The following is a 14,644-nucleotide window of genomic DNA, read 5'->3' on the forward strand; positions in this document are numbered from 1 at the left end:
TTGACATAGATGAAATACACTTATACTGAAGCTTGGACATAATTTAGGATCAATGAATCAACAATTTATAGCACAAAAGGGCAGCAAACAACAGCTTACAGCAGGTGAATTTGCTGCACCTGTTTCCTTTAGGTTTTAGAGGGCAAATCTATAATTTCATGGCTGGTCCTTCTTGAATTTAGCTCCCACAGCTGAATTTCATCATATAACACTTGCTCACATCATTGCCTCTCAGATTATAGCAAGGTTTCATCACTATAAAGCCCAAAATCAGCATATATACCAGATTTTTGTTGCAGCACTGTTATAAGGGTATTTTTGGTTTTTCACCACTTCAAAATTTTGGATTATGGTTCTCTCAAGTGTATATTAACTATATATTCATGCTCAAATGAGTAGCACAACAATCACAGTAATATAATGCATTTTCAACATCCAAACCAGCCTTGCAAAACTACTACAAGCTAAAACATGTGTGGTTCAAGGTACAAAACTAGTGTAGGTCACTCCTTAGTTCAAAACTCAACATTGATAGCCTTAAAACAACATTTTAATCATGCTCAGATGTTTAAAAATCATAGCATAGCAAGATTATGACAATATATACTCAGCTCCAGAAACTTAAACTAGAAAATAACCAAAGCTTGAGGTTTGAGATATAGAAAATACCAGCTGCAATATGTAGTCCTAAGCCCCTCCAACAGTTGTATATCACCAAGTTATGTGTGCTCAGACTTTGTTCAACCTTTAGAAGTGTCCACAGCAAAATTTGAATCACCTTAGCCTCTCTTTTCACAAGAAAATCAGCACCAATTAGCATTACTATTCATCTTCAAACTGTACACGCATGCTAGAGCTATACGCAGATCAAATTCATCTCTCTTGGCAGATTAAACACTCAGAAAAATATCTTTCTTTGGTCCCTCGAGTGTTCTTCATGTCAGCTCACTTTCAATTGAAATGCTCCAAAACAAGATGAAGCCCCAAGTCAGTTTTGCTCTCTAGAATTTCAGGTGAGAACTCACATGATGAAGTGCCGAGAGTAATATAAAGAGATTTAGTTGATCGGAGCCGGCTCAAGGAAAATTGGAGCCGGCTCTTAGTTTTTGGTGCCGGCTCAAGGAAAATTGGAGCCGGCTCTTGATTTTCTTTTGGAGCCGGCTCTTGGAGTTTTTTGAGAGATCCCAAGACATAATGTTTGTATGCAGGTTGGGGGAGCCGGCTCATGAATTTTGTTGATCCGGCTCTAGAGATGCCGAGAGCATGAAATTTGTGATTTTCTTGGATGCAGGTTGGAGAGGCGGCTCTTGTTTAGATTAGAGTCGGCTCTACTAGTACTACTTCACGGCATGACATTCTGCTCTTGCCTTTGGAGTTCTTCCAAGGAGAGATGCTTCCTTTATAATCCTTTAATCAAGTAACCCTACAAGGAAAGGTTACATATTCTCCTTTTGGTACCCAAATCTTTTTGGGTCCATATAAGTTAGGCAATGGAACATAAGTTCCTTTTGGAACCCAAATCCTTTTAGTCTTTATCCTCTTTCTAAATGGACAATTTTGAATTATATGTCCAAAATAATTGCATGTAGGATATTGAAAAGAACTTTTGTCCAATGAATCATTTAAGAACTTTCTCTTTTTCAATAAGTATGCATCTTTAATATGAGGATCATATACAATCTCATTTTTGTAAAAGACACTTCTTTGATTACTAGGTATAGTACTCAAGTGTTCCTTTTCTTTGGTACACTTTACTAAAATGTCATCTTGATCATCAATGATTTTCTTTAAAGACTCATTTTTAATTTGAATCTTTTCTAATTCTTGCACAAGATAATGATTTTCCTTTTTCAGAGAGTCATTTTCCATTTGAACTTTTTCATGTCTTTGAGAGAGATCAAGGTTTTCCTTTTTAAATAAAGCACATTTTACAAGCACCTTTTCTAGCACACTTTGTAACTCTTTAAATGCATCAAGTAATTCATTGTGTGCATCAACTAGTTCATTATAAGAGGCTTCTAAATCAAAAAATTTCTGATTAGAATCTACCTCATCTTCATTGGCCATGAGACAAAGTTTGTCCAACTCTTTGATGCCATTTGCTTCTCTGCTAGACGCTTGGAGAACTATACTCATCTTTTGAGTTGCTTCATTTTCTTCACGATAGGAAGAAGAGTAAGTTCTACTAAGAAAGTTCAAATGATTAGTAATGTTAGTAGAACTAGAATGCATCTCACTACTTGATTCATTTTCATTTATGATGGAAGACACGTCTTTTTCAATAAGCATAGGCATATATGATTCCTTACCACGAATTGATCCTCCATATGCTAATTCAAGTGAGTTCCAAATTTCTTTAGCCGTTTTACAAAAGATAATTTTGTTGAACTCATTTTTGCTTAATGCACAATAAAGATAACATGTGGCTAAAGCATTACATTAAACTAATCTATGATCATTTTCATCCCATTCACTTTTTGATTTAGGATTTTCATTCCCTTCAATAACTTTGGTTGGGATATGATCACCAATTTCAATAACTTTCCATAAATCAATATCAATACTTTTTAGAAAGGCTTTCATTCTAGTTTTCCAATAGATATAATCATTTCCATCAAAACAAGGAGGTTGATCATTGGATTGTCCTTTTAAGTGTGTGATATTACCATTGTTGGCCATGATCGTACTCTAAGACGATTAAGTCCTTTAATTAGAGTTAGGCTCTGATACCAATTGTTGCCCAAGAATTGACTCTAGAGGGGGGGTGAATAGAGTCAATGCCAAACAATGGACAATTTTCGCAATATATAGAAATACAATTTCTATTCAACAATTTAAGTAATTATGCAATAATCAAGTTATGAGATCAAGATATGGAATAAGCAATTAAAGCATAATTATAAAAGAGAAAAGGGAAGAGAAATTGCAAACTACAACACGGCAATTTTTGCGAGGTTCGAAAACTCCTACTCCTCGGCTCAAGATCCCTCTTGAGACTTCCCAATCCAATATAGCTTCTCCTTGCGGGTGGAGAGCAAACCTTTACATGAAGCAAGACCTTGCTTCTTTTCCTTGCTAGGAGAACACCCTTCTCCTAGGCTTCTTGTGGGTCACACCAACCCTTACAAGTTTGTAGAAAAGATTGTAATTGAAATACAAGATTGAATCTCTCTCAAGATAGATATACAAGTGCAAGCTCACAAGAAATATCTCTCAAAGATTGATGTACAAACTTTAGCTCTCAACTAGAGTATATATGAATATAAGTGAAGCTCAAACTCTATAAATGATATGAATAAGAGAAGATGATATAAGTGAAGAATGTAAGCTTTTATAATCTCTCAAGTGAATAATAAAGCACAAACTCTATAAGGATTCAAATAAGAGCAAAAGCCCTTTGAATGCTTGATTGAATCTCTCAAAATAGAATAAGCGTGAAATGAGAGAGAAGAAGAGAAGATATGAGAACAACAGCTCTCTTTGATGCAATATAATGTCTCTCAACAATGGTAGTTTATTTAGCATGCTAGCCCTCTGTATTTATAAAATTTTGAGACTCAATATAGCTGTTACAGGTTGTTGGGAAACATTTAATGAAAATAATTCCGTTGCAGTTCAAAACCCAGAAAGAGCCTGCTCTTAAAACAAGTGAGCCGTCTCTTTGTTCATTTATTCCTTAGAAAGAGCCGTCTCTTGTAAACAAGTGAGCCGTCTCTTTATTTTGAAGAATCATTTTTCCCTTAGAAAGAGCCTGCTCTGTAAAACAAGAGAGGCGGCTCCCTAGCTTTGAGAGCCTGCTTTATATTTCTTTGGAGCCTGCTCTTTGGTTGGAAACATTAGTCCTTCATTAAAAAGCCTACTGGAATTGAAAAGAGCCTTCTCTTTTATTTCATGGAGCCTTCTCTAATTTTTCAAGGAGCATTCTCTATTCTTTGAGCCTTCTCTAATTCCCATTGAGCCTTCTCTAAATCCCATTGAGCCTTCTCTAAATTTCATTGAGCAGGCTCTATTAGCCTTAAGAGAGCTGGCTCTATTTCTTATAGAGGTGGCTCTTGCTTCATGAAGGCTGCTGCTGAATTGGTTTGGACAGAAAAAGTTCATGACTTCAGATGGACATAACTCAGTCCATGAAACTCCAAATGAGGTGAAATTTGAGTCTAAATTTATTACCTTGAAGTAAGCTTTCTAATGCCACTAGCCTTGCTCAAAAATTCTAAACACAGAAATGGTTATGGCCATTTTAGTGCAACCTGGTCAGAATTTTCGCAGAGCAGAATCAGTCATCTTGTGATGGTTATATCTCTCTCAATTCAAATCCTTTTTAGGTGAAATTTGAGTCTAAACTCAAGAGCTCGAAGTCAGATTTCTAATTCCACTGGCCTTATGTAAAAATTCCAACTACACAAATAGTTATAGCATTTTGAGTGCAAGCTGGTCTGGAAATTTTCTAGGCTGAAAATTGCTTCTTTTGAGATATTCATTTTTCTAGCACCTAGGACTTTGATGAATGATTCAATTTAGTTCAAGACCTATTTCTAAGAGTCTAGGGACATATAAGAATGATAAATATCAAGTTCATTGTGTCCTAGAGTCATTTACTAAATTATGGCAACAAAGGCTTTAAAGATGAAATATAAAATTCAATGCCTTTTCCTTTTCTTTCTAGAGACCAAAATAAGTATTGTGATTAATGTGCATGGTCCTAGCATTTCTAGCTTAAGTTGAGTTCTTTCAAAGCTTATGCAAGCTTGAACTAACTCATTCTTAGCAAAGACTTCATATGTTAAATATATGTGTATTGAAGTTCAAAGTCTATTGCTAATGATGTAGGAGCATATGATGTATGATATGCATGGTCCTATAGAGATGAGCTTCAAATGGATTCATAAATACTTTGACATTGAATCCAAAACACTCACCATCCTATCTACCCCTTTTCTTCATGCATTGTCCATGATCGTTTAGGCTTGAGGTAGTATTGCTTTCTTTCTTCCTTTGAGTTGCTTTCTTGCTCATTGAAGTCCAAGCTACCTTTGGACATTGCATTTTGTTCCTTGCAACTTCATGTCTTCATTGTATCCATTTCTTTCCTTTATGTGATCTTGAGTAATGGAATACTTTGAACGATCTTTGGTGCTTCATTGAGGTCATTCTTTGAATGTGAATAATCTATATAACACTCAATGTAAACATTAGTCCTTAAACACCATTAATGGTTTGTTATCATCAAAACACCTAGATTGTCATTCGATGAAATCCTTAAGGTCAACACTAGTGATTGAAAAATGTAGCGTGATGGAAGCAATAGTTAGTAGTGAAGGACAAGGAGAAGAGGATGCCAAGTGGGAAATCGTGTTATCTCAGAGTCTCTGAAGCTCTTATATCTACCGAGCCTCACAAGTTTTTGTCACTCAAATAATACTTTTAAATTCCCATCTTTAAAGGAGGTTACGTTGGTGGGATGTCCTGTATTGCAGACTTTCACATCCGGAGTCATAAGCACACCGGATATAAAAGTAGCAGGACATGATTGATTGTTACGCCATGTGGGTGACCTTAATAGCTATGTGCAGCAGTACATTCGGAAAGGAAGGAAAGGTAACTACTGAATGTCGTGGAATTTTAATAAGAGTTGATATACAAATGTTTTTTTCCTGCATAGTAGCTTTTAACCATCTTAATTACTATTTTTATGAACTTTTGTCTTGAAATTACTACAAGGAATGACTTAAGTAATTCTTTTTATGGACTTCTTTTAAAACTTCTAAATATCCATGAATCTCCAGTGAAGGTGCCCCAAAATGTAATTTATTACTATCAAACATTAGACGGTATGGAAAAGGAGTATGAAAATTCATATTTTTTTATATTTTATGATTTCCCATCTCATTGATAATGATATATAGTTATTTATATATATATATAATATTAACTTGGGACTTGGGAGAGATATGCCATTTTGTTTTTCAACTTCCTCTTTTAAACTATCAAAGCACCAATCTAGTGTGGCAAGTTTATTGAAACTCGCCACATGTCACATTTTCATTAGGCTAAAAATAATGGAATAAACAAAATGTATTCCATTTTTAAAGAAAATAAAATTATTATTCCTAATTTCATAGTTAAATAACATAACCCATAGGCCACTTTGTTGAAACAAAGGTGTTAATGCATTTGTTTCATTTTTTATGTAACCAAGCAAAGGCTATAAGACTGCATCATTTTATTGCCTTGCATGTTTGATTTTATTATTCCCAGTTGGAAATTAATAATCATTGCCTATAATATTCATGTGGACTCAAAGTTTGGGGCTGCCTATTTGCCAAGCCCGGGTTGATCACTGGGGCTTTTCACTGCCTATGATCAGAGAATCATTATTTTCATTTGGCAAATAGGCCCTTGGGCCAGGCCCTGATCTATTTAGAAAAGTCCAGGTCCGTTGCTTCAAACCATAGACAATGGGGGTACCGTACCCTCGGATCTCCTAGTCATAAAATGTGGTGGTGGGGCCTACCTGATAAATGATCAAACGGCTGAAAGATCTGGAGTACTATACCCTAGGGTATTGTAGAATTTCTCAAAATTCAGATTTTGTTTGATAATAGTAGTAATACATTCCTAAGTCACATAAAGTGGGAGCGGAAGTGAAAACGAATTCGAGAGCGAGAGTCTGAGAGCGGCAGAATTAAATCATAAGTTGAAAGAATTTGAGCGAGAACGTGCGCAGAATGCGAGAGCGACACGTATTGAGAAGGATTGTGTAGCTTAGATACATACCCTTCCAAAATGACCAATATGGTTATACAAATTTTCTTAATTTAGTGAACTAATTTTCTATTTTCTGATAATTAAAAATATATAACTTATATATATATATATATATATATATGTAAAAAAGACTTGTTGGGTTCAATTATTTTTCATGTTAAGGAGAGATAAATTAAAGGGATGACAAATTCTCCTAAATTTTGGAGAAAAAAAAAAAAAAAAAAATGGAGGACGAATTTCTTTTTCTTTTATCTTTTTTTAGTATAATTAATAATAGTAATAAAATGAGCTCGAGATTACATAAGCATTAGTTCTTTCTAGATCTTATATCCACCACATTTGCTGATAAATCGGAAGAATGCCCCACTAATCATTTGAAACCCTCTCTGTATCACAGCCTTTTGAGGACAATCATTTCTTGAAAGGCTCCATTGGGACTAGAAATTGAAGAAGAATTTGTCGATTCACTACCCTCACTCAACTACTAAGGATACAATAAGTAATATGGGCCGGTTATAGTCCACGAACGTGGCATCGAGGCAAACAATTGAAATTCAGCCCATACAGGAGAACCACGAAATGGGCCGAGCTCGGAGGATCCACCGAAGAGACCAAGCCCATTGGAAAGAAGGCCCAAAGTTAATAGTCCAGCAGCACCTGTAATTGCCTATAAATAGGCGGTGAAGGAAGTAAAGGAGGAGGAGATTATTGTGAAATGTACTGAATCTCTGTCAAAATGAAGGGAGAGATTTTCTTGCATTTACAATTGGCGCCGTCTGTGGGAAACGATGAAGAACATTCATTCATGCTTGATCGATGTCATGATAATTCAAACTGACCCGTAAAGACGAAGCAAGATTTCTAGAAATTGAATCCAGATTGGAGAGATTGCAGTTTTTTCTGAAGGAATTCTTGATTACTATTGGTTTTAACGTGTTTGCGTTGGAATTACGCAGCTAAGATTTACTTGATCGCAGCTAGATCTGGTGAGTTAGAAGCTAGAAAAGCTCAGATCTAGCAAACTGTGATCGCGATTCGGTGAATTTAAGTCCAGATCCGACGAGATTTGCATCAGTAAAGCTCATATTTGATTAAGATCTTGTGATTCATGCCTTTGCTTCGCTCTGGAATCATGATAGGAGGCAAGAGCTCCAATCCGGTGGAGAATGTCCCGCAGATGAAGCTTGATGAGTTGATGAACATGATCGAAGTTCTCAGGAAAGAGAATATAGAGCTGAAAGCTGGAATGCAGCGCCAAAAAGCTCCAGCGATTCTGCAACCGCTTCCGGCGGGAGAGGAGGTTGTGCATCCTGTTGTTGCACGTCAAGGTGAAGAGGAAGAGAACAATCTAACAAATCCTCGTCACGAGGAGGTTAGGCCGGATGATTTGCCGCCAAATCCTCGTCGTTTTGATGATCGAGAAGGCTCAATTCACTTAGATCCACGGCGTGAGCAGATCAGGCAGAACGAGGCAATGACTTTTAGTTCGTATCAGGAGAGGTTCAATCGAGAAGAAGCTGCAGAGTTCGGACATCACAAAACTACACCGATCTGGCAGAAGGAATACATGGAGGAAAGATCATCCGATTCACTTTATCGACCTTTAATGGCTACGTTAGACTATCGAAGCTCAGAAAGGAGATCTACGGATCAGAGAGCTACCGCAAGGTTCCACGGAAAGAATAAGGCCCTTCGTTCAGCAGCTCGGACGGTTGACTCGCCGTTTACCGATGAAATTCTGAATGCTCCGAGTCCAAGGAAATTCTCCATGCCAATTTTCATCCTATTTGAAGGAACAACTGATCCAATCGATCATGTGTATCATATCCAATTGAAAATGGCACTGAACACGGAGAACGACTCCTTAATGTGCAAATGTTTTCCAATAAGCTTAGCTGGACCAGCGCTTAATTGGTTCAAAAACTTATCGAGGGGATCGATTGATAGTTTCCGAAGCCTTTGCGATCGATTCGTCAGCCAGTACTATGGGAATAAGCGACCGGCAAAAGATGTCTCCAGTCTGTTCACGATGCGGCAGCATGAAGATGAACACCTCCAAGCCTTTCTTACCAGATTCAATTTAACCAAGAGCATGGTGATCGAGTGCCATCCGTCCACGGCTGTTCAAGAATTCAAGCTGGCCATGATTCGTGGGACTCCGTTCCACACAAGTCTGGTGGTAAACACGCCGCAAACCATGGATGAGCTGAACGAAAGAGCTGATGGATTTGTCCATTTGGAAGAGGAAGAGGTAGCTAATGCAAGGAAAATGTCAATTATTTCAATGGAGGAAAAGTCCAAAGCCAAGATCAGGCAAAAACCAGCTCCATCGCAGCGGCAGATCCCTTGGACAGTAGAAAAAAGGCCCAGGGAAGAGGAATTGGTCACTCCATTAAAAGTAACCATAGCAAGACTATACGAAGAAAACAAAGATAAGTTCCGACCTCCTTTACCTATCAGACAACCCCTAGAGCAGAGAGATAAGTCTAAGCATTGTGATTTCCATTCTGATTTTGGCCATCAGACTAACGAATGTAGGAACTTAAGGAGGCAGGTGGAGATGATGATAGCCAGAGGAGAGTTCGCAAGTTATATTCAAGGCCCGACGGTATAGCAGAGCCGACCGGCGGAGCAAGTGAAGAGGAATCAGAAGCTGAACTCCAATAACTCGCAGCCAGTTCGAATAATCAATGCAATTCATGGCCGGCCTGAACATGAAGAGTCAGATGAACTGCTTCAACACGGCTCCGTCAGGCACAGATGAAGAGGAGGATAGTCAGTGTAAACACTCTGCACCAACAAAGCGCATCAACACAGATAAAGTTTGACAGAACAGATCTATTCCGTGTTCAGATCCCTCATGAGGACCCGTTAGTCGTTAATTTGACAGTGGCCGAATGTTTGGTACACAGAGTTCTGATTGATCCCAGAAGTAGTGCGAACGTCATGCCGAGAGACACATTTGATCGGCTTGAGATCAAGCCAGACCGGCTCAAGCCCACTGGGAATCCTTTGCTAGGGTTTGATGGAAAGTGAGTGGAGCCCATCGGTACGATGGAAATAGTAGTGCATGCTGCGGAGAGGGTCCTGATGGAGAGCTTTATAGTTGTCGAGATTCATCCCTCTTACAACCTTCTGATGGACAGAGGGTGGATCCACAGAGTTCAAGGTGTTCCTTCCACTCTGCACCAAGTAATGAGATGCCTGGGGCCAGACAAAACCAAGGTGATTGACATTCATGGGGACCAGGTTGCAGCTAAGGAATGTTATTTAGTAACGCTGAAATATGCTAGAAAAGGGAAAGCACCCATCCATTTGGCAAGCCCGAGATAGCAATTACAGGAGCCTCCCCCCCAGTAGAATGGGGAGGAGGAGCCAGTGGACTTGACCGAAGAACCCCTAGTTGATGTACAGATCGATCAGTTCCGACCAGAACGAATAACCAGAGTGGGGGTACGACTTGCTGAAGGGGAGAAACAGGAGTTAGTTGATTTCTTGTCTCAGAACGCCGATGTATTTGCATGGAGCCACCTAGACATGCCTAGAATCAATCCTTCCGTATCCTGTCACTCCTTGAACGTTAATCCCAATGCAAGACCTGTAAAGCAGAAGTAGCGAAGGTTTGCTTCAGAGCGTAACCGGATCATAGACGAGGAGGTTAATAGGCTACTTGATGCGGGATTTATAAGAGAAGTGTACTATCCTGACTGGTTGTCAAATGTTGTTGTTGTGCAGAAAAAGAATGGGAATGGCGAGTGTGCATTGATTTCACCAATTTGAACAAAGCCTGTCCGAAGGATAGCTTTTCGCTACCAAATATTGATTAAATGGTGGATGCTACTACTAGATATGAGCGTTTAACCTTCTTAGATGCTTATTCAGGTTATAATCAGATCCCCATGGATTCTGCTGATGAAGAGAAAACTTCTTTCGTTACCGAGCGAGAGATCTATTGCTATAAAGTTATGCTATTCGGACTGAAGAATGCCGGAGCAACTTACCAAAGGCTTATTAGCAAAATTTTCAAGGGTCAAATAGGGAAGACCGTGGAAGCTTACATTGATGACATGGTAGTAAAAAGTAAGAAGAAAGTTGACCATCTGAAACATCTACAAGACATATTTGATATGTTGAGACAATATAAAATGAAGCTCAATCCAACCAAGTGCTCATTCGGCGTGAGTTCTGGTTAGTTCCTGGGACATGTGGTTAACCATAGAGGCATAAAAGCTAGCCCTGCCCAAGCAGAGGCTCTAATGAAGATGGCCATTCCAATACGCCAAACTAAATGTAGTGAATGTATGGTTCAAGAAAAGCCTTTTATGTCAAATTTAAATTTATAAAAACCACTACCAACACCACTACTAACGTAGCAAGAGTGAGTAGGGATCGTCCCAAGGAATCATACGTGTTGGAACTTCAACTTCGACTCTAGCGTACCAAATGATTGCAAAAGAGAATTGGGTTGGTTGATTAAGCTAAATTGAATTCAACTAAATAAAATAATATGAAGTAAACAAGAAAGAGAGAGAGGTCTTGGGGTATAGAGATCACCACCAAGCAATACTTTTCTATACTACTAACAAGTGATCAATTGAGGGTAATGGATGTGTTGCAACAATGTTGTGTGTGTAAAAGACATTCAATTGGTAAGGGTGACTCAACAAGTGTAAATTGTCTCAATCAACATGTGTGAGGCCACAATACATCTATTGGTAGAGGAATATATTGTCTAAACATCATGTGAAGATAACAAAATAACAATTCAAGTCATTGAACCTTTCATTAAGCTCATAGTCCAATCAATCCATAAGGATGATTTAGTTAAACATGCAGTATCTAAACATCATGTGAGAGGTACAAAATATCTATTGGGAGAGGAATAAATTGTCTAAATACATGTGAAAGACACAACATATTATAACTAGTCATTAATCCTTCATTAAGCTCAAAATTTCACATACAACACAATATTAGAGGAATATGCCATTTGGACTCACAAGCATGGAACATCAAACATCAAGAGTAGATTATCCTCCCATCTAACATTACACTATCACTATACTAAATCTACACTACTAGCATGAAAATAAAGCTATCTAGACTAGGGGAGAGGCACAAACCATCAAGAATAGGCATAAACCATCAAATGAACCAAAATAGCATTCATTAAGCATATCATCTTGATAATCTCTAGATCTATTGCATCAATACACATAGACATGCATCAAAAACACTAAATCTAGGGATAAACACATGAATATCCTACTCTAGCATACATAGACATATGGATAGAATAGAATAGTCAATTGGAAGCATTAAACCATACAAACCATGAAATAATCAAGATTTATATATACATGAATATCAAGATGTATCATACAACACTAATCCCTCAATAATACACAAGATTAGAGTATAGAAAGCATGCTTAGGGCTAACTCTAGCCCCAAGAGGATGTCTAGCCACTCATGGTAGTGATGATCCAACCCTCAAGGGCTAACTCCATGGCTGCTCCTTGTTGGTGAAGATCTCCTCCAATGGTGCTCTAGCTTCCCTCCTTCCTCTTCTCCAAGAATAGCCTCCAAGATGATTTTCAATGTGTGATAAGAGACTTACTCAAAAAGTGTATCATATTCCTTATATAGGTAGGTCAAATACATCCCATGATGAGCTGTGGTCGTGCAAGGCATATTCTCCAATGATTGGATGAAGGACGGAATAAATGAGCTGGACTTTAACTTTTTCTCGCTGGAGGAAGTTCGATCGATCGAACCTTAACTTGGATCAATCAAAAATGGGTTCGATCGATCGAACAACATCTTGGATCGATCGAAGTGGTCTGACTCCTCCGGATAAAGACAAGGCTGAGATATTTCGAAGATATTTATAGGGAAAAGGACAAAAGTGGTTGGTAGGAGTACAGCTGTGGATAAGATCAATCATTTGAATAGGACAAAATAGGGTTCGATCGATCGAAGGTGATGTTGGATCAATCGAACTTGGAATTTCAGCAAAGGCCAAGGTTGGATCTATCGAGAAGTACTGTGATCGATCATAGATGTTCGATCGATCGAACTCTAAGTTGGATCAATCGAACTTTTCAGCTGCACAACTTGATTCCTTTTTGCTCATTTCTTTCTCCACTTTGCTCCCTCCTTTGGTTTATCTCAGGATTGCTTCAATTAAGCTCTTATTTGGCTGAGTTAGCTCAATTTTGGGATTAGTGCCTGAAAATATAAATAACACGTAAAAAGTCTAAAACGGCAAAGTAAGATAGATAAAGGTATTAGAATGCTTAAGCTTAACGGGTTTAAATGCGCACTTTTCAGTGCTCATCATCTAACTTAGAATGTCGAGCTGAAGACAATCAAAGAAGTGCAAACACTTACGGGACGGATAGCGGCACTGGGCCGGTTCATTTCCAAATTGTCAAATCACTGCAAACCATTTTTTGACACAATAAGAAGCCATGGGAGACAAGTTTGGGGGGATGAACAGCGCCGAGCATTAACTGGTTTGAAAGAATATATGCAGAACCTTCCGGTCCTGTCAACTCCAGAACCAGGAGAAAAACTATTTTTATACCTCAGGGTATCCAGCATCGTGACAAGTGGCGTTCTGATCCGTTGTAAAGATGGGAAGCAGTATCCAGTGTTCTATGTTAGCAAAACGATGACTGAGGCCGAACGACGTTATTCAAAAGCCGAGTGGGTGATACTCTCGCTAGTACATGCGAAAAGAAAACTCAGGCATTATTTTGAATCCCATCCTATCATCGTTCTAACCACTTTCCCTATCAGAATAATCCTGCATAAGCCAGACCTCTCAGGGAGGATGACGAAGTGGGCCATAGAGTTAAGCTCATTTAACATAACATATGAACCCAGAACGGTAGTCAAAGGGCAAGCAGTGGCATATTTTTTACTGGTATGTGATTCAGAAGACATGGAGGAAGACCTTCGTGGTTGCTTGTGGAAACTTTTTGTCGATGGATCCTCAAATCAGATGGGGGCAGGCATTGGAGTCAAACTGCGGACACCAGAAGGCACGTCCCTAAGTCAAGCGCTCCGGCTTGAATTCAGAGCCACTAACAATGAAGCAGAGTATGAGGCACTGCTGGCTGGACTTAAGCCTGCCAACGAGCTGAAAGTCAAGAATTTGACTGTCTTTAGTGTCTCACAGTTAATTGTTCGGTAGGTGAGTGGCGAATATGAAACCAAGGATGAAACGATGGAAGCATATCATTCTGCTGTTATGCGGGAAGTCAGAAACTTTGAAAAAATTGAGTTCATCCAAATACCGAGAGAGCATAACAAAGATGCCGATCGGCTAGCATGGAGCGCCTCAGGTTCTAGAGAAACATTGGCAAGGGTGATTCTAGTAGGAATACTGAACCAGCCATCCATTTTTGAAGAACCTTCGGGCCCAGATCCTTGGCAAGTGAATGTTATTCCATATAAGCCAAGTTGGATTGATCCGATCATAACTTACATTCGGGATGGTACTCTGCCTGAGCAAAGAGATGAGGCTAGAAAAATCAAATCGAACATTACAAAGTACGCCATAGTGTATAACCAGTTATACAAAAGGTCTTTTTATAGGCCGTACTTAAAGTGCGTTACCCCCACAGAGGCTCGGTAGATATTGCGAGCTATTCATGAAGGTGTGTGTGGAAATCATTCAGGGGGAAGATCTTTAGCGCACAAAGCAATGACGCAAGAGTACTTCTGGCTGAACATGTCACGAGATGCAGAAGAATTCTCCAAAAGATACGATAAGTGCCAAAGGTTCGGACCATTGATCCACCAACCACCTGAGGACTTGCACGTAATGGAAACACCATGGCCTTTCGCACAATGGGGGATGTATGTGG

The sequence above is a fragment of the Cornus florida genome, unplaced genomic scaffold (assembly GCF_030987335.1).
Source record: "Cornus florida cultivar Cherokee Brave unplaced genomic scaffold, ASM3098733v1 CherokeeBrave_3.0.0_Hap2_Chr07, whole genome shotgun sequence".
Classification (NCBI taxonomy): Eukaryota; Viridiplantae; Streptophyta; class Magnoliopsida; order Cornales; family Cornaceae; genus Cornus; species Cornus florida.